This window comes from Aquila chrysaetos, chromosome 4, assembly GCF_900496995.4.
Source record: "Aquila chrysaetos chrysaetos chromosome 4, bAquChr1.4, whole genome shotgun sequence".
In the NCBI taxonomy this organism is placed as follows: domain Eukaryota; kingdom Metazoa; phylum Chordata; class Aves; order Accipitriformes; family Accipitridae; genus Aquila; species Aquila chrysaetos.
In genome coordinates, this window is record NC_044007.1 from 10,221,678 (window position 1) to 10,241,796 (window position 20,119).

Here is a 20,119-nt window from a genome sequence, read left to right on the forward strand (position 1 = left end):
GCAGGCAGAGAAAAGGACACAAAGTATTATCTAAGTGGGCTGTAGATCTTTTAGATCAGTAAGTTAAAACAAATATTACCAAAGCGGGTATATTTTTAACGGCATGCAGCAAGGCAGACATCGAGAAACCATGGCACTTTCAGAGGTGCATGAAATGCAGCATCTTGGAGCTTGTGGATCTTGCCAAGGTTTGAACTTGATGAGAGTGAGATTCTCTGCTTTTCCAGAGATTTTTATGTAGGGTTTTTTTTTTATCTCCAGTCCTTGACAAATTCATTGATCTCTGGGACAGAGCTGAAGAACGTGTGCTATCTTGAAGATTGCTCTCATGGGAAGTGGTTGTCTTGTGATTCCTCTAAAATAGCAGTGGTGGCTTGTATATACACCTTCAGCTGTTTGGTTTCTTTGTGGGGAGGAGTAACCTTACAGCTTTCCACTTTTTCTTAACCTGTTGTCTCTTTCTTGCTGTCTTCCACTTGCATCTGTCCTTGACTCTGGCCTTCTGTGCTCATTTGCTTGTAAACTTAAAGGGAGTTTCTTTGACTTCAGTGATACCTCTTATGCGTGCTAGGGACTCCCTACGAGCATGCTCAAATGTTACAGATCTCTCTTTCATGATGTCGGTAGAAACTTGAAAAGACTGCTGTCTGTCATGCTATCAAGTGCTGTCTTCTTGTACTGCTCCTTTGTGTAAGAAAGCGTATTCATTTTCTTTCATGTGTTGCCTCTGTCAGATCAGAGGGTTTGTTCGGCGCTTGCAGAGTTCTTACCCCAAAGGAGCTTGGCTTATGCTTGGGCACTTTGGTAATATAAGTAAGAATGCTTTAACCTTTGCTGAAGCTGACAATTTGACTTAATTTTTCTTTTTTTTTTAAACTGTTAGACTATACCATCTATGGGGAAGTTGTCATTAATTGGTCAAGGCAAGTCCTTATTGCCACTGCAAATTAATTTCTTCTCTTAATTTTTTTAGGGGATAGGGAATGGCATGTATGTCCTAGTACATTTCTGATTTGATTTGCAGGCTTTAAAATAAATTTTATAAAAAAAAATTTTTTCATATCACCTTAACTCCTGAGTATTTTGAGATACAAAGTATTCAGTGGTACAATCCTGCCTGGCTTGTGTACAATGGTGTAATCCTCTCTGGCTTTACTTTTAAGTGGGGGGAGAAGTTAGGTTGTGTGATAAAAGGCTCATCTCCACAAACATAAAGGAACCCAGTGGAATGGTGACAGGTGGGGAAATCCTAATTATCTGAGAAATGGAGCACCCTGACCTGGCTCTTCCTGAGTTTGCCACAGGAAGGTGATCAGCTCCATGAGACTCATTATGGGATGGGGAGGAAGAGCATCATGGAATTGTTCAGGACTTCTTATGAAATGTTTAGAGGAAGGACCAAAGGCAGGGTAAAGGAGGATTTGAGGTGGTTTGGGGAGGAACAAGCATAGGAAAACAGAAGGATAGGGTAATAAAGGGGCTAGTCCTATTTTCCTGGTTGAGGGGGCTCTCTTCTATATGCATGTTTATATATGGAGTGCTAAGTGCCAGTGTCAGACCACAGTCCAGACTGCAGTCGGATCATTGGGTCATAGGGGCCTGTGTGCCTTCGAGTGCCAGCAACTGGAGTGCATGCAAACTGTGTGGTTAGGTATGTCAGTGTGCAACATTAAGCAGGACTATTATTAGGCTGGTGAGTAGGGAAGATGCTTGGGAGCCAGGTACTGAAGCAGCCATAAATCTGGGAGAGACTGAGAGAACAGAAGGTCTGCCAGTTCGCTGCTAGAGGGACCAGCAGGTCCAAGCCAACTACCAGAGACATGGTAAGGTCTCAAGGCTGGTTGAGAGACCTGTTTGCATGTGTATGTCTCTGTGTTTGTCCTGGTCAGCCATAGTGGAGACCAGCATGAGGAGCCCTTCATGCTGTGTGTATCTGCTGGAAATAGGTGCTCAACCTTGGTACTGGCTGGACGAGGAATGTGGAACCTCACGTTCATCAAGCTACTGGAATCAGCAACCCATAACCCATTTGGATGGAGTTTGTGTGTATGGTTGTCTTTTTTGTCTGCTTTCTTTTGGGTGTGGCTAAAAATAGTACAGGGTAGACATTTGGGATATATCCAACATGGCAATGAGTCTTTTTATAGATTTTTATTCAAAAGAGGTTTATTTACCACATTATATGTCTAAAGATAGCAAATCTTTATTGAGATGTAACAAGACTTTAGATTTTTTTGTTGTTGTTGTTGTTGAAGCCCTGTGAAGATCATACCTAATATCAAGAGGGCTTCTTGCTTCTTCCTATAGTAGCCTAGTGATAGCTGCCCTTCACTGCATAATCTGTAAGCCATGGTTCCCACTTTCAAGGAATAATGAATGAATACAATTTTGTACAGAAATGAGCACAAATTTAAAGAACTGCAGGATGAGTAAGCATATGGTAGTCTAACTATTGCCTTCTGAAAATCAGACTCATCTGAAACAAGAAATCTTTGATAGTGGTCACAATTTTCACCACTCTCTGCTTTGTTCTAGTTTGGAGCATGAGTGTTGTTTTGAAGTGAATTTCCTAATTATCCCTTTTATTATGCCATAATAATCATGTCATCTCATGTCATCGAGCAGTTTTATAGTAGACAAAACTGGCTTAGTTTTGGATGAAAATAAACTGGAAGATGCACTCCCAACTGCTACTGGGCATTCAGTGCACAGAGCAGTTTAGATCTGGTCTGGAGTAAACCTGTCTGAAATGCACCTTATGTGGATAAAATATATTTTGTTTTACAGATCCTGTCCTAATATTGTGCTCTACTTGTGGCTATAGATATGATCTTTATTTTACGGAGCAGCACAGATATATCTGGTGTGAGTTGTTTGTTTGCTTTTCCTCCTTTAAGCAACAGCAAAGCTTCACCTAGGAGGAGTTTGCTTCCCACACTCTCTAGGGAGGCTTTGTTTTTGTGCACCATCCTGATGAGGGAGCTGCAAGTAATATATACCCTTTGAAAAGATTGCAACTCTACTTCATCTTTTCCTTCTTGTGGTGTATTTTTAAATGCTTTTCCACTGTGCTGCTTATTTTGTTTCACTATATTTCCTTAACACCAGTTTTTTCCTCAGTGCCTATGACTTTGTCAGTTGAATGTCTGTAAAATAATCCCTTGTTTATGGTCCTCAAGCTCTGTCTTTCATGTTTTTGTAGCTATTGTGAAATGTACCATACAATCACATCTACCGTGGGAGACAATTATCTACAGTTGCCATCACCTCCTGTATTATATGTCTTTAACTATGGTTTCTATTTGTCTACATTACACAAACTGTATATAACGTTAGCATTAAATCAGTCTATTTCCAAATTTTGGAGCTCTCCAATTTTGTGATTAACAAGTGTTGCCTTTTATGATTATTCAGTATATAACTAGAGTTTGAATATGTTCCAAAAGTGAACGCTTAGAAAAATAGTTCTTTACTGAATCTTCTATTTATACTCCTCATGTGAATAAGCTGGAGGTTTTCTTACTTTCTTCCTCGTATTCAGGCAGAATACAAAGCAGCAATAGGATTTTTTGCATCATTGCACACAGCTTCCTTTTCTAATGCTCCGTTCTATTTGTGTCCTGCCTTCAGCCCTGCTCGAATACAGCCCTTAGCATTCTGTGCAGTACTAGCTTCCAGAGAGCCAAACAATGCGACGTTCATGAAAGCTTTGAAAGACTGCAGTTGCCAGGTGTAGGATTTACTCTGTTCTAGCTGCCTACTGGTGACTTGTAATAAGTCAAGACAAAAAAATACAATCCTACAATATTCTCTTGTGAATTCACAAGGAAAGATTTATGGTCATGGGTATGTAAGTAAATTTGCTTGCTCGGCCCATAGCTTTCTCTAACTAAGGTGAGAAATAGGTGCTTATGGGAAGAGTGTAGAAACAGTATGCAGTGATATTTGTCTTGGTATGTTGTTCCACCGGTTTATGAACAGGGATATTTTGAGCTGGAGTTCCATAAAAGGTGTTGTGATTGAACCAAGAGTTTCTGACTTAAAGGCAGCATCACTGCCGTGTCTTTTACCATTTCTATTTTCCCTGCCCTCAATTTAATCCAAACCTGTGATGATGTAAACTGGGATTTTGTTGTAATTTTCCTGGTAGATGTTCACCAATAAATTCTAATTTTTTAAATTTTTTTTTGTCAAAGTATTCTGCGTCAAGGTAGATACTTCTCAAATGCAGCATACCTTGTTATCCTCATTGGTAAGGAGATCAGTAAAGGGCTGAACTCATCATGGTGGGTTTTTTCAGCGTCTGATGCACCAAGATCCTTTCCAAAACAGTATATATATAAAGAAAATCTATATCAAAAACATTATGCTTAAAAGGCTAGGCGCTAGCTTAATAACAGTCAGTTCATTTTTTCTGTAAAGGATTATGGGTTTTGTCAAAACAAAATGGCCTTCTGAAAAGACTTTCTATACTTTCAGTGTTTCAATTAGGTGCATTAGTTCAGTAAGTTTCCATTTACTGCATAAAGACTGGATATTCTGGAATAATATAAAGAAGTCAATTGACTTTCACTCTTGGTGGGTTTAGGGCAAAAGATACAATATCAAACAGCTGTCCTTGTTAAGACTGGCAATAAATCACAGCTTTTCTTTTTCTATGACTGTAAAAACAAACATTATCCAACCTATACATTAAACGATCAGCTTTCGTTCTCTTTTGAGTTTAAGATGTACTGTAAAATATACAACGGAAATTTGAACAAATTGTTTATTTTGTTTTAAGTTTAATAATTTGATTTTACTAGAGCACATGAATATAATTTGTGAAATTTGGACTAATGTCTAAGGGCTATGTACATTTAAAAACCAAAATGTATGAAATGTTTCATTGGTCCAGTGAACATAATTGTTCAGTTAATATCTTACTACTTAATTACTGCTAAACCTTTCAAAAAATCTTCCCCTTTCCATATGTAAATAGTTTGGGGGGTTTTACAATGATAGCTGATATTCAGATCTGAAGAAAACAAAAGCTATATAAAGGAAGAGGAAAAATTGTCCTAGCTTGCTACAGGCTTTTTGGTTTTTTTCCCCGTGTTTTACTGAGGTTTGTCTGTTGCTTGGTATTGTGCATATATGGTTATCTACTGGTGAATTCCTTCTTGTTGCAGCTTACATAACAGAAATACCATTAGTGAGTGGAAGAACAGCTGTGCTGGGATAGTCCAGAAGTTGATGAAAGCCTAGGATCTTTTCTGATGTTGCCAACAGCAGATAACAAGAGAAGAGTATAGGAAAATGGCAGAGATGTAGGGATACCTTCTCCAGTATGATCTCCCAGTCTCCAGTAACTTGCAGCTCAGAGTATGGTAGAACAAAGGTGTTAAATTTATATTTAATGGCCATGCTGAATTTCTCCTCCATGACTTTATCCCCTTTTTCTTTCTTTCTTTTTTTTTTTTTTAAAGTATTTAAAATTTTAGGATCCTTAAGGAGTACCACAGCGTACCATATGTGGTGCACTATGCTTTTTCATTTTTAAATTTTTTTATTTTGAATTTGCTACCTGCTGGTTTGTTTAAAGTCCTCTGCCCTTTGTGTCAGAATAGACTGTGATCAGCCATTGGATATCCACCCTTCTTTGCCATTTGGGATTTTATAGGCCTGTGAGGTCAGGCAGGGTGCTTGGGCTCTGTCTTGCCATGCACTTGTCTCTAGAAATGCAGCTTGTGCCTGCTGTAGCTGCGCTGCAGAGATCTGAAGGGTTGCGCTTACTGTCTTGGGTAATAAGGAGGAATAGGTGGGATTTTTGAAGGGGCTGCTCTGTGAAAGGAAATATAAGGTGAAGTATTTCTGGAAAAGCTACTGTCAATTTCCTACAACTTCTGTTGCATCACTTAGTGTTTTCTTTCTGTTTAGTTCTCTATCAAGGCAAGCTTCTGGCCTTTAGAACTAAATTCACCTTTGCTAAATAATGCTCTCTGAGTGAGAAGCAAGCTGAGAGGAAGTGCTGCTTGCTTGGAGTGATGTGTGGTGTTAGGGGATAAATGGTCCTGTAAAAGTAGTAGGAGGTACTTAAACTAGGTTACTAGAGAGCTAATAATACACCACACTGAAAGTTACATAAAGTGCTTTTCAGGTTTTGCTTGATTGGTATTGTCAAATGCAGTAATTCTCTATAGCTGCAAATATAAAACTTCAGTCCATAGTTCAGTAGTGGTTTACGCACTTGTGAAGATCATGAGAAAAAGGCATAAAGAACTCCAATTAGTTACTGTAGTTTAAGTAGTTGTCTGAGTTTCTGAAGGATATAACCATTTTAAAATCAAGAGAAAGAATGTGAGATTAAAAAAGGAAATCTGTAGCCCGAGTTACCCCTGCTGGTGAAGGAGAAAATTGAATTTAACTACTACACGTGTGAATATTGCTGCTTTTTCACAGAGTTGGTTTCTGAGGATCCAAGTTTTACAGTTGCTAAGTATATCATCATGGATCAAAAGTAGGTGAAATGCAAGGGATGCAGCTGGGATGGAACAGATTTTAATGTAGTTGAAATATTAAATATAATCTGTCTCCTCAGGTTATGGTCACATGGCGATTTTAATCTCTTATAAATTTGTGCATCCATTTGAAAGAGGTAGCGTCACCACGTGTGTAGATGTCCTCCTTTGTGCTGGCCATAATGCAATAGAAAAGGCAATTTTCATCTGATCTAGTTTCTTGACTTTGTGGTTTTCTGAACACGAGTGTGCTGGTATAAAGGAAGTAGTGGGAATGGGTGGTTGGCAGGGGGGAACAGGAAAACCACCTCTTTCAGGTCCTGTGGAGCAACTGAGTACTCTAGCTTACCACAGAAACCTGCAGGGATGCCTGTTGACCTCTTGCTTCTGGCCATAATATACCAGCTGAAATATGGAATGCAATTGATCTTAACCTTCATTTGTTTAACCATTTCATCTTCCCTGTCCAAATTTTCACAATATTACTCACCATTTTTTCTATACATTCGTTCTGCATTCCAAAGAGGGTATTTTAACCATAAGCATACATGTAGCATATATTATAAGACTTCTAATGTATTTTGTAGACATCTGAAGCAGTGAAACGGTGGTTTATTTCCTAAGGAAAAGGAGAAAAACCCATCTTCATTCATATGCCTCTGCTGAATAAAATTAGATTTGGAGGTTTTAAATTTTTATTAAAAAATACAATGAAGAAGCTGCAGAAATGTAAAAATGAAGAAAGTATCTTTCTGGCTAAGTAAAAGTGTTCATGAAAAGGTACTACATTTATTGGTGATCACATTGTGTCATGTCCCATATCATCCAAGTCTAAGGGTGTTTGTCAAGAGAGTACACTGTTGCATAATTTTACAAGTTTGTTCTGTTCATAGTTTCTTTGCAAATTTGTGAGAGTAACTGTGCGGTTACATATTTTAAAATACTGCAGCCTATTAATCTACTATTGTTCTAGTATCTCAGTCTGTCTAGTTTTTATGTAAAATCATTCGTCAATTGTGTGAGCTTCTTGAGTATCTTTAAGACTGATGTTGACATGTTAATTTTATTTAAGCACTAACTGCATCCATTAGGTTTAGCTAATGTAATTTTTGGAGTGAGCTGGAATGAATAAATTGTTTTTGAGAATCAAGGTAACTTTAAGATAAATGCTGTAAATTAATGATTTTAGTATTAGTCTTAATTTTGTGCTTGGTGGGGGGGATTGTGTAGTTTAAAAAAAAATCATTGGAGTAAAATATGAGTAACTTGGTTTCTGATTAAATATACTTTATTATGTAATTACTGCTCTTTTGAGTGGGTTTTAAATTATGCCATTGCTTTGTCCTATGTTTAAGTGTAACCTATATTTTCTGTTTACATATTATACAAGAATGAAAAGCTATGTGGTTATGATCAGCTTTGTCCATCCACTCTTGTTACCCTGTGGTAGCAGTCTTGGTTTTCATTAGCTTTCCCAAATTCCTTTCTTGATCCTGAATCACAAATTATATTCCTTATTCTAAAGGAGAATATTGCCAACCTGTACTCTTTTGAAGTGATGTATAGCCTCTTCAGCTGCAAGACTGCTGTTTAAATAAACAAATCCAAAACCCGACAATATTTTCCTTCTCACTGGTGTTTTCTGATTCTTCCTGCATGCAAAACTGTTAGTTCCAAATTTTGTTTTGCCCCGAGTGCTTTAAGTTATATTCTAGCTAACCCTTTGGGAAATGCCATTTGATGATTATTGAAGCTGATTCTACTTTTACCTTCCTTGCTGCTGCTTGCAGAAGACAAGGTCTAGGGGCCCATGTTTTTTAAATCCCCTTAAATAAGTAGTAGTTGTCTGAAGAATGGACATAGGAATGCCTCTTCCAAAGGGGGAGACAAGAGTAAACAGACTGAAAACCTACTTTCCATACAATATCTAATATCACAAGGAAATGATAAGCTGAGAGTTTTGAAGGTTTGTGGTGGGTTTTTTTCTTTTAGCTTATTTTGCTTGGAGACAAAAAAAAAAAGTCAATAGCTGCTGCTGGAATCTGGCTGTTACTGAATAAACTGCTGTTGTCATTAGTAGAACAAGAATATTGATTTCCAAGAAGTTAACACTCATTGCTGTGTTTAAGGTCCCTTATGTCTATGAATCACTATATGTGAGTTATGTACAAAGCCTACGTTTTATCTGACAAAAATACACTGAAATAATATTTTGTAGAGCAGAGTTTGTCGCACAATTAGTTGATATTCAGTGTGGGTATATTCCTGGGAGTCTAGCACAAGTGTTAGCAAAAGTGTTTTAAGCCCTAGCTTGAGGAAGAGAAGGATGACTGTGTGTGGTATTCTCTACCTCCACTGAACTTGAACCTTCTACTTAGGTGCTGCATATAGGGGGAAGTCGTTATCTTTGACTAATTTTTGCTTTTGAATCTGTGGAATTTGAATGCTTTAGAATCCCCAGGTCCTCAGTCATCTCCAACTTTATTCCAAAGACTTTTCCCTTTCTGAAAACTCTTCTATTTTTTGCTAATTTGCACAAGCTGCTTCACAGTGCCTCCCAAAATGATTAAACAATGTAATTGAAAAGTGATGTAAAATTGGGACTTTTTTTTTTGGCAGTTAAATACTCCCTAACAAAACAGTTATTTGTTCCGCTAGTAGCAGAACTGTATACTTCTGTTATAAATGTGGGTTTACTTATATTAAAAATATTCAGTTAAATCTGTGATCAGACAAGTCTGTTGCATTTTCTAAATGCAATACAGTGCAGCTATTTTTATTTTAAAGTATTTATAAGTATTTTAAAGAAAGTTGTTACCAGTGTAATTTAGTTGTCTTTAGGATCTTGGCTGTAAATTATATCTGAAGCTTAATATTGTTAAGAAAACTTATAGAATACTCTGTAAGGGTGTCTGTTCTCTAATACAGTCGTAAAAGAGAAATAGCGTAGGACTATTTTTACCAAACACAGTACCAGGTAAAAAAATGCTGTGAAGTAAGTAACAGTTTGCTTGCAAAGCGCTCATCCTGTTTCCTAACACACTGGAAGTTACTGCCAAATTCTTTTAAGTTTCATTGTGGTTTTAAAACAATACCTTTAAAATCAGCACAGTATTTAAAGTGCCCTTCTTATGGAAGGGAAAGTGGTAGCTTCTGTGTTGTCCAATGACTTTGCCAGATCATATATGCAGTTCGGGCAAATTAAGGTTACCTTTACACTGTAGGATTTCAGTGTTGTTAGTATATCCTTTTCTTTCACCTTTGATTGATTGCTATAGCTTATGCATTTGTACGTAAGTCAGAAGTTCCTTTCTAGACTTAAACAGTTTGCCAATGGTCATAATGTGTGCCAGCATCTTCAAAATAAACCTAAGAATCTAATTAGAATATAGGTCTTTGCTTTGGGTTGGATATCCCTTCTCCTTTCACTGTACTACTTGTATATTGAGAAAGCAGATCTCTGGTTGTAAGTTGTACATAGAATTATTCTGTTACTTACAGCATATATATCATTATATAATATGTATGACACATTTATGGGTTGGGTTTTTTCAGCCTATATTGCTTTTAGAGGTCTGTTTGTTTTCTGTAGCACAGTGAAGATGCAATGCACATCTTAGTTTTCTAATGTACATTTATGCTATTTTTGCATGTTGATCAAAAGAAATGAAACACAATGTAGGAGAAAGTAGAGGTTTTTAGATAAGGCTTTTATTAAGGTATTAAAATTGACTATACTGATTATCATGTTTCCTTTTCTGTAATTTTCCCCACAGAATTAAATACGTTCAGATAATATGTTTCTATCAAAGAAAATGACATTGAAATTCAAAATTACCTCTAATGCTTCATGTCTAAATTATGCTCCTGTGATTTTATTTTTTTCTTCCTTGAGGGGAGACTCAAAAGCCCTCTTGTGGATTTTGTGAATCATCTCTAGCCAAAGTCTAATCATGATGATTAGAAACACAACTCCTGTTGTACATTGTAAAACTTCTCATTTCCATTTTTAACTTTGACCTTAAAAACAAAGAAAATTGAATGTGTGCTTATTTTCTAGAATGTTTCTAGATTTGTTGTTGTTCTCTCTCCTGTTATTATCCTATACTGTCAATCTACATTACGTACTGTAAAAAGAATTAGATGGTAGACTCTCTTAGCTGGTCATCCAAGTGTAGCTCTGAATTTCATAGTAAGTGGTAGTGGTTACAGGTTTAACATGATGTAAGATGAAGTCTTACTGAGTCTGTTATCATAGCACTCTCCAATAACAAAAGGAAACTGAGTTGTAAGCAGTGTCCCAGAATGCTGTAGTAGTCTTAGAGGTCTATGTTGTAATGGAAATACCTTTCTTTGTTTTTAAAAAACCTAATGAAAGTCTTGAAATCTGCAGCTTGGAACAAATAGCCACAATTCAATTTTACTTTTTTTTACATAAAACAATTTTAATGTGTTAATATACCTGCTTTTTCGCTCTGAATGGAATAATTCTGAAATGGAATATTGCAGTCATGCATCAATGTACACATTTAAGTGTTTCTTCAGGGGTTAGGAGGAGAAGGAGCATGGGTTGTTTCTGTTCTCAAGAAGGGGACCATGCCCCCCCGCCCCAGGCAAATGAAGCAATTTTTTAAAGAAAAATTGGTTTGTAATAGTAGTAGTAACATTTTGAAACAGCTTGTCTACCATGAATATGTTTCTGATGTCCTCCATATCTCTGTGGCTAGCTGATACCAGATATTGACAAATAACAATACTGATTGAAATTTATAGAGCTAGGAGGTGTAAGTGTACTGTGTAATTGCAACACCACTGTGAGGCTGGCAATGGCTGAGTGAGGGAGTACATTATTTATCCCCAAGTGTCACTTTTGAGCTTCTGTAATGTTCATGGAATCTGTGTACAATATTTGAAAAATTTTGCTGCTTGAGAAGGTGGTAATAACCGTAACTCACCAATCCTGATCTAGTGCATCTTCCCTCCCTGCCTAGGTAATGCCTGTGAGTTACTGGGATAACGCTTTAAATACAGAGCATGCTGCAAAATATTTTGTGGTTTCAAAAGAAGAAAGGGAAGAGTTAACATGGGAGGAAAATATTCTGTGGTATTTAACTCTGGTGCAGCAGCTGAAGAGCTCTCCTGTTACTGAAATTTACAGTCAGATATGGTGGTGGAGAGCAATTATCCAGAGACTTTTGTGCTTTTTTTCCAATTCAGTTTGCTAAGAATCACATTTCTTTCTAATAGGTCTTCACTGTGGGGGTGGTGAGGCACTGGAACAGGTTTCCCAGGGAGGTTGTGGATGTCCCCTCCCTGGAAGTGTTCAAGGCCAGGCTGGATGGGGCTTTGAGCAACCTGGTCTAGTGGAAGGTGTCCCTGCCCGTGGCAGGGGGGTTGGAATGAGATGATCTTTAAGGTCCCTTCCAACCCAAACTGTTCTATGATTCTATAATAACTATGTCTGCTAGCACGCCTGTTTAGTGCATTTATGTTTGTTCTTTGCATGCCGTCTTCTCTTCAGTTTGCTTCCTTTTGAAAGACCTTAGCTCAAGTATTTGCAGTCTTCTGATGTATTTATTTTTTTATTGTTCTAGAAAATAAATAATGTTCTATTTTGGGCTGTTTTGAATTGTATTTTGTTATGTCTTTTGCATATAAGCTTTTTAGGTTAGATTTTGTTAAATGAAAATGGCACTTTATAGTGTATTTGGTTTTTCAAATTACAAGTATCTTCAATAAATTAATTAAAAATCTTGTTTATATACTATTTCTATGGGAGTATATATTTGTATGTTGGAAAAGAAGATTTTTAAAGATAGTATTTGGTAGCCAATACTCGCACTCAAGGTAATATATTTCCAGTGGACTTTGAAAAAAGTGTAAGGAGGGTTTTGCGAGAGCACAGGTACAGAATAGGCTTCTATTTCTTGACTTTTAAGATAATTCCCTTTGTGCTTTTAAAGCAATACTTAGTAGATTGCTAATGCGGACAAGAAGGATCAACTCAGGGAAAAAAAATTGACAATATGCCATGACTTGCTAAAAAGTAGAGCGCAACAGCACTACTTATTTTTAAACAGAGAAGCATTTATAATGAAGGAAGACTCTTACATTTGTGTTCTCTGCAATCACTTGCTAGTGCTCTGCAGCTTTAATGCTAGCAAAAGCTGTGTGCGCAGCTTGGGAATCTCGTACTGTGGTATCTTCAGGAGCTGTGGGGCTGGCTATGGGTTTGCTGCTTTCTGAGCTTTAACCACATTTTACCCCTTTAATCATGCTAGTGTGTTTTTTCTGCTGCTGGAGTAAGAAATAGTTAAAACTGTGCTGCCGTGATATGAAAACTGGTCACTGTTTTTGCTGTGGTTTCTAATTGGTAGTAGTAAAGCTGACTAGTGTAATGAATTGAGTTTGGATATAGTGAATGATAGCTGTTCAACCAGTCTTTGCTAGTTAAAGGTATGTTGTTGCCGGTAAGGCAAGAATATTGGCACTAAGTAGTTGTGGATGCCCCACTGTGCCCTGGGAAGTTGTGGATGCCCCATCATTGGCAGTGTTCAAGGTAAGGTTGAACAGGGCTTTGAGCAACCTGGTCTAGTGGAAGGTGTCCCTGCCCATGGGACTAGATGATATTTAAGGTCTCTTCCAACCCAAACCATTATGTGATCCTGCGATATTTATCACCAAGATTAGTTTCTACCCAGTGGAAGCTGGTTTACAGCCTGTGCCTGTGGGGAAAATTTTTTATGTGTCACTGGATGTTTTCAAGTGCTGTCACTAGCTGTGGTTTTTTCAGTATCTCCTACACAACAAAAGTTAGAAAATGAATCTGATCTGTGTCATCGTCATATCTGGGAACAAATCTCATCGTTTTATTTTTCATTATCTCTAAATGTACCTTGTGCACAAAATGAGCTAGACACAGAAATATTAATGTAACTCAACTGAGAACCTAAAGGGAGGAACTGCCCAAAATATTGTTAAATATTCCCAAATGTATCAGAGCATGATCAAGATCAAATATCGGTTCCATGCTCATTAGGAAAAACGTGATGCTATAACTTCGTTTTATCTGTAATCATACATAGATAGCAATTAGTATCTGCATTCATGCACTTGCAGAAAAGGCTTCTGGGTAGGAGTGTGGTTGCAAAGAGGGATCCAAAGATCAATTGTCAAAACAAATTACAATTTAGCAGTACTGTATTTTTTATAGAGAGAGATTTTACAAGCAGTATCTATTGTGCTGCCATTTGACTAATACTTGAAGAATAATTTATTGACTATTATTTTTGAAAGTCTTTTTAGAGACTACACAAATGAGCTTGCTCATCTAACATGACCTTTACAGCACTGAAGGGCTGATGATTTTTCTCGTGTATGCTGGTTTGGAGAGAGGCTGTTGCGTTGCATCAGGCCATGTAACTAACAGCAGGAGATGTGAGGGAAGTTCAGCTGATGGGGTCTCTGTTAAGCTTTGGCATTACCTCAAATATTATTTTCTGGAAAAATGTATTTCCTAAATTTAATTACTGATGCTCTTTTCATTAGTTTATGGTTAAACACTTGAAGTTTCAATTTTCAGGGAAATCACAAATTTTTTTTTAAAGTATCTTATCTTTTAATTGGTGTTATTTTGGGAGTAGCTGGTAAATGATGGTGTACTAAATGATGTTGGTAGCAGTTATTACAGTGATAAGTGTTTGTTGATGTGGGGTTTTTTTACTTTCTCATTTGGACCCTTTGGATTTTTAAGTAATTCAGGACAAGTTCAAACTGTGCCTGTCTATATCCATCTTTTACATGAAGTGATTAAGTGTCTCTAGAAAATTTTTAATCACTCCCCTATTTTTGTTATATAGACATGTGCTGAGACCAACAGTTTGAAACAGACTTTATACTGGTGACTGGTAGGGCCAGTACAAACTGAGTGGAGAGAGAAGGACAGGAAGGGTGGTTTGAATCACTTCTCCGTGTACAGAATTAAGTGAGTTTGGTAGTCTGCTCATTTCTGAGTGGGTAAGCTACGGGAGACCAACACTCGACTCTTACCTTCTTTTTTGGTTATATTTCACTGGGGAAATTATGGTTGTTTTTTTTTCTTGTTGCAATTTCAGTGGCATGTAATAACTTATTAACCTGTCTAGTCTGCATTTATTATCCATCTGGTAAAGTTTGGATTTTATTGGGAAGAAAAGTGATACTGGTGCTGAACAACCATAACTTTGTAAGGTGCCATTGTTCTACTTTGTTACATGGATATTGTAACTGGGACTTGAGCAGGCGGCAAGCATATTTTCTAGTACAGACAATAGTAACTGTCAGTCACTTCTGTGCCAGGGTTAGAGTAGTGTGTAAATTGATAAGTGACTTAGTACTTTTAGTCCCTTGAATCCAATATATCATCCATGTATTTTCCATGAAATAATTAATCTTGTATCTGACAATACATGCATGTGACTACTAAGTATTCATTATGCCCATTTGTGTGTATAACCTCAAATATTTTTTACTTCACATGGATTGTTTTCGTAATATATGAAAATAATTTCTTAATACATGGAGAGGTTTTTGTCATGAGTGCATAGATTGTGCATGCTCTAAGAGACTTCAAGCTTCTGTCACGGGTTTGTCTTGTGGAAAATCTTGTAATTGTTTAAAACACTTCTAGTTTGGTATATAATTTTTGTGGGTGGGTCTTCGTAGTAGTAAGATATGGCATTTTTTAGGGCAAACCTCCTACAAATGGAGTGAAATTCTAAACCTCCTCTGATATGAGGATGAGCAGTTTGTTACAGTTGGAAAATGCATCTCCTCTGGATAATATTCTACTTGAAGGGATTAATAATGTATGCTGAAATATTAATGTGATTGTCAGTGTCTTGAGCCACTCTTTTTATTATTGTAAGGCTGAAACAGAAATCAGTGGGGCTTTTTTCTTTTCAAATTGTAAAGGTTTGCAAGGTACACAAAACATGTTTGATATTTTAGTAGATATAGTGGGCTGAAGCGGCCGTAGCATCCTCTGTGCAAATGTATGCCCCTGGGATGATGCCGATTTCTAGAGTTTCTGTAATAGTAGTTTTACATCAGTCAAGAAAGGAAGGTGGGGTTTTTTTTTAGTTGCTCAAACCGTGCTTTTCATGTTTGTTAGGGATAAGTGCATCAAATATTCTTAAGTATGACCTCCAGTATATAGACTTTTACATACACACACATACATGCAAATATATACATACTAGTATCTACACACACGCATGCACACAAATATATATATGTATCTATAGAACCTTGTGTCTTTTTTTTCCTGTAAAGAAACAATAACTGGTCTATCTAAATGTGAGTTTGGCAGTTTTTAGTACATCAGAGATAGATCACAATCCAGAATCTAGGACTTCACACACTGCACAGTAGTATAATTTCTGGTTTAAAATTTAGTAGCTATTATAACAGAGCATGGCCCAAAAATAGAAATACACTTTAGTGACAAGAGATCAGGGTTCTAGAGGGTTGAAGACAGGCAAAAGCCGTGTCTGTCTGTGTGAACAGCAGTGCATGGCTCTGCCTCATCTAGGAGAGAGGACTGTGGTGTAGATTATGGGATGTCAACATACACCTACTCTGACCTGGTACTGACTTGTGTGCTGTGTTAGGCTGGTAAAAGTGTGTGTGGAGCTACCTAGTGATCTACACCAGTGAAAGGATCCATTGGGAGGACTCGCCTTCCCTCCACCCCAAAATTAATTTGATTCAGTTTCCTCAGGTGGACAAGTTTTCCAATTTTTATATTGGTATGAATAGCTACCAGTAAATATACATCTTAAAAGGGAGGGTGCTATGAAAAGTCTTGCTTCTGAATGGGAAATGGTAGCTGTAGGAAGGTGAGCTAAATCCATAGTGCTCAAAAGGAGCCCCTGGTTTTCATGGAGCTCAGGTCACCACAGCAGCTCCTGAACTGGATCACAGTGTAGCCAACATGAGTGTTCTGGCATGAGGAAGGAGAGACACTGCTTTCTTCACTAGTACAGATTTGAACTAGGTTGGTGGTTTGAAATTGCAGGCTAGGTTCAAAGTAGCTAAATTTTAGCAGAAAGGAGAAATTAAATCTGGGGTGACTGTCTGGGGGATTCCAAACTGATTAGTTAGAAGAGCTGATCTTGCGTGATCAGGAGGTTTTCTTCTTGAGCATAAGCTTCAATATAAGGGAATGCAGGAATATGAAAACTCGACAGGGTATATGTCAGAGATCATGCATAGCAAATCTGCTGAGTATGAGGAGCAAGGAGCTTTCCTTGTTTAATTTTATATAAGCAGATTAAATATGGTGCCATTTGGGGGTTTTTTCTTCATTTCTTCGCCAATATGTCTCAGGGTTTTTTGTGAACACTAATTTTGCATTATTTCGAATAAAGATGGAGGTTGTCTCCGAGATGACTGTTTTCAAGAATAAAGCTTTGTTCAGCCTAGGAAGTAGCAAATCTGTGTTGCAGGTACCTTTAGTAAATTATCTGTCTTTTCAGAATGCATAAGGGGGTAAGAAAACATTCTCCCAGGGAAGTTAAAAACACCTCCTGGGAGGTGGTATCACAGAAATGAAGAAAGAAGCATTTTCCAGGAATGGGTGGTGATGAGGAAGAGTTTAGTATGTAGGAAGGTAGGAAGGAGAGCATCTGAATACCTAGATATTGTCACAGGGTCTCCTTGGTTCTCCAAGACATTGTAGTTTTCAGTAATATAATTATATGTAATTTTTACTGGAAGATCAGATTTTTTGTTTTCTAAGATGGGGAGTAAAAATATTTTTTTATTCTAAACGCTGGAAAATAAAATTAATGGATACTGCAGAAGCATGCTTTCACCTAACTGGGGAAAGCAAGGCTGTTCCTGTCTAGTTTAACGTACGTAAAAGGTAACGTTACTCTGGAATAATAATTGAATTGAGCACTGAGTGCAGCTTACTTCCTTTGCAGCAGAGTGCAGCGAAAAATTGATAGCAGAAAACATTCAAGAGTCATGTAATATATTTGGAAACAAACTCCCTACAGTTATATAAAACAAACAAACCAAAACCAACCAACCAAAAATACCCCCACTCAAAACCACCTAAAACCCCCTAGATAACAGTTTTTGTTTAGCTAGAATCCTTCGTAGGATTGGGTTCCTGCTGCGGTAGGCATTTTACATTCTGCCCTGATATACTGTTGTAAATATGCATGGATTTGTTTTATTTAGAGAGTTTTGGACTAAGAAGAACTAGTTCATGTAAAGTAAAGATTGTATTTGCAAATATAAAAATACAAAATTGACCTGTGATGTCATTCTGACTTAGATCACTGGCTCCTTCAGGCAGTAGATGTCATCTCTGTATATTGCTTTGCTCAGTGATTGCTCTCTTAAAATAATGAATGTTCCCTTCCCTCCTGCTCCCATATTAGTGATTAAATTTAACTCTATATCAAATCCAATTTTGAAGATTTTTCTAGTCTTCTAGATGGATATCTTTAGGAACAAGTACCATCTATCTTGGAGTTGTTGCATTTGTTTTTTCCTCCTGAGTGTCCAGTTTGCTTCAATATTAGAATTTAGTACAAAGTTTTACCTCTGAATCTCATCAATGTTAACTGTTGGCTTTTTTCCAAAATATTGGTTTCAAATTCTTATACTATCCTGCGTTCAAATTCTGAGTAGACAAATGAATCTTTTTTTTTTTTCTTTTCTGGTCATTGAAGATGGAGAGAACTTCAGTGGAAATGTATGATAACAACTGTCTGGCATAGCATGCAGGCAGAAGCAAAAGCTTTTGACAGCATTTGCAGAGGAATCTGAGGAGAATCACCTGCTGTGCACTGTCTTGAAAAGGAACACAGAGTTCTTAAAATTTTTAAATTTAATAAAATATTAACTCTGTCAAGATGAAAGTCAAGTAAAATCCACTGTTTTATTGGGGAGCAAAAGAAATGACATTTGCAGTACTGAATATTTGAATCCATTGTTCTGCTGCAAAAGAAAAACTAAAGGTAAATAGTATTAGAAAGCACTTACATAAATTCTGTGGTTCCAAACTTGCTAGTTTTAGTTACCATAGAAGTGATTGTGTAATCTGAGAATGTGGTGGTTTTCAGTTAAAGAACAGAAACACTACATTTTTCTTTTGTACAGACTTCAATGTATTGTTGAACTATAATGTTTTGCTTGGTTAAAATTGGGGCACTGCAAAATAGAACTATTATATATTAATTGGTTTCTCTCTATATGTTTTCCTACTTTAAGTGTGCATACACCGAAACACTCAGTGTTTTGAACTTACCTGGGAGCGGTACCCTCATGTATGACCATCTCCAGTGCTTAACACTCTAGTTGTCCTGGAGCTCCTGCTCCAGGCTTTTTGGAGCTTCTTAATGCCCAGTGCAACATAGTTCAATCATCTCAGCTTTGACAGTAAAAGCTCTACTTATTGGTTAAGTTTTCACTCATAGTGTTGCTGGTGATGACCTCTCTGATGAGGTCCACTCTGCTGTAGGAGTAGCTGCCATTCTGCCTTGGTCTGCCAGTCTTCAGATATCAGACAACAGGAGATCCAAGCTGTTTGGATAATATGGCTACACAAGGGTCTCTGCAACTTGAACTTTGTGGTCTACAACAGCTAACAGGCTCAGTTGGGCTGCTATCCTGACAGTCACTCTGAGTATAAGTTCTCCAATCTTCAGTGATTTGAACATGAATATAATACGGCAAACACTGCCAGCTTCGTTAAAACTTGAGATTATTGATCTGGCATTATTTATGTGATGGGAAATTGCCTATGATCTAAATGGGAAAAAATATAGGAAATAATTTAAACATTTCTGTGTATGTTCTCCATGGATAGCAGGGAACCGTGTACAACATGTTAAGCATGCAGAATATCCAAAGCACACTTAAATTAAAATTAACTGGATCGCTGCACACAGTACCAGTATGTGGCTTTTAAGTTTCTTAATTCCACAAGTCTAGACTAATGTTTACTTTGATTTTATATTTTGCTTTATCATAATAGTTCTTTCTCATGTTAATTTGATTTCTTACAGCAGATTGAGAGTGGGTGGGGAGAAGTTATGTTGCTTAAAAAAGAAAGTATCTAGAAATCTAATCCTAAATTCATCATTACTTAATAACATTTTCTTCTGGATTTTAAATATTTCCTTTCAGTCATATTGTGTTGCACAAAATCAGATCCTAGTCTTTTTGGTTTTATCTGCTACTTTTCATCTTTTGTCTTCATAAAATTCTGTTGTGGAGTTTGGGGCAAGAGGTTAGTGTGATAATCTGCGTCTATAGTTGGAAGACTATTACTGTGGGAAAATCATAGATGTTAACAAGCAATTTGGTTGTAGTAGAAACTATAAGGCTATAGTAGAAGCATCTACTAACTATTTCTTGGTTTTTTTTCCAAACTATATTACAATTTGAATAAATGCTTTGTCCCTTGCAAAACTAAAATAGTGTTTTAGCACTGTCACTACTGCTCTACTCTGCCTTCAGAGCATTTTCAGTTCAGCTCTTTAATTCATCTTGAAGGGGTTGAGTGACCTTGGACCTTCCTGCAGGCTGAATATGTTGTATCTGCAGTTTTTCCCAGCCTG

General features: G+C 37.1%; 1 protein-coding gene across 6 annotated transcripts in view; it reads left to right on the top strand.

The window, feature by feature from the left end:
* The window catches only part of ASAP1 (ArfGAP with SH3 domain, ankyrin repeat and PH domain 1), a 191,809-nt gene that overhangs the window by 88,557 nt on the left and 83,133 nt on the right, over positions 1-20,119 (top strand). The window lies entirely within an intron of this gene.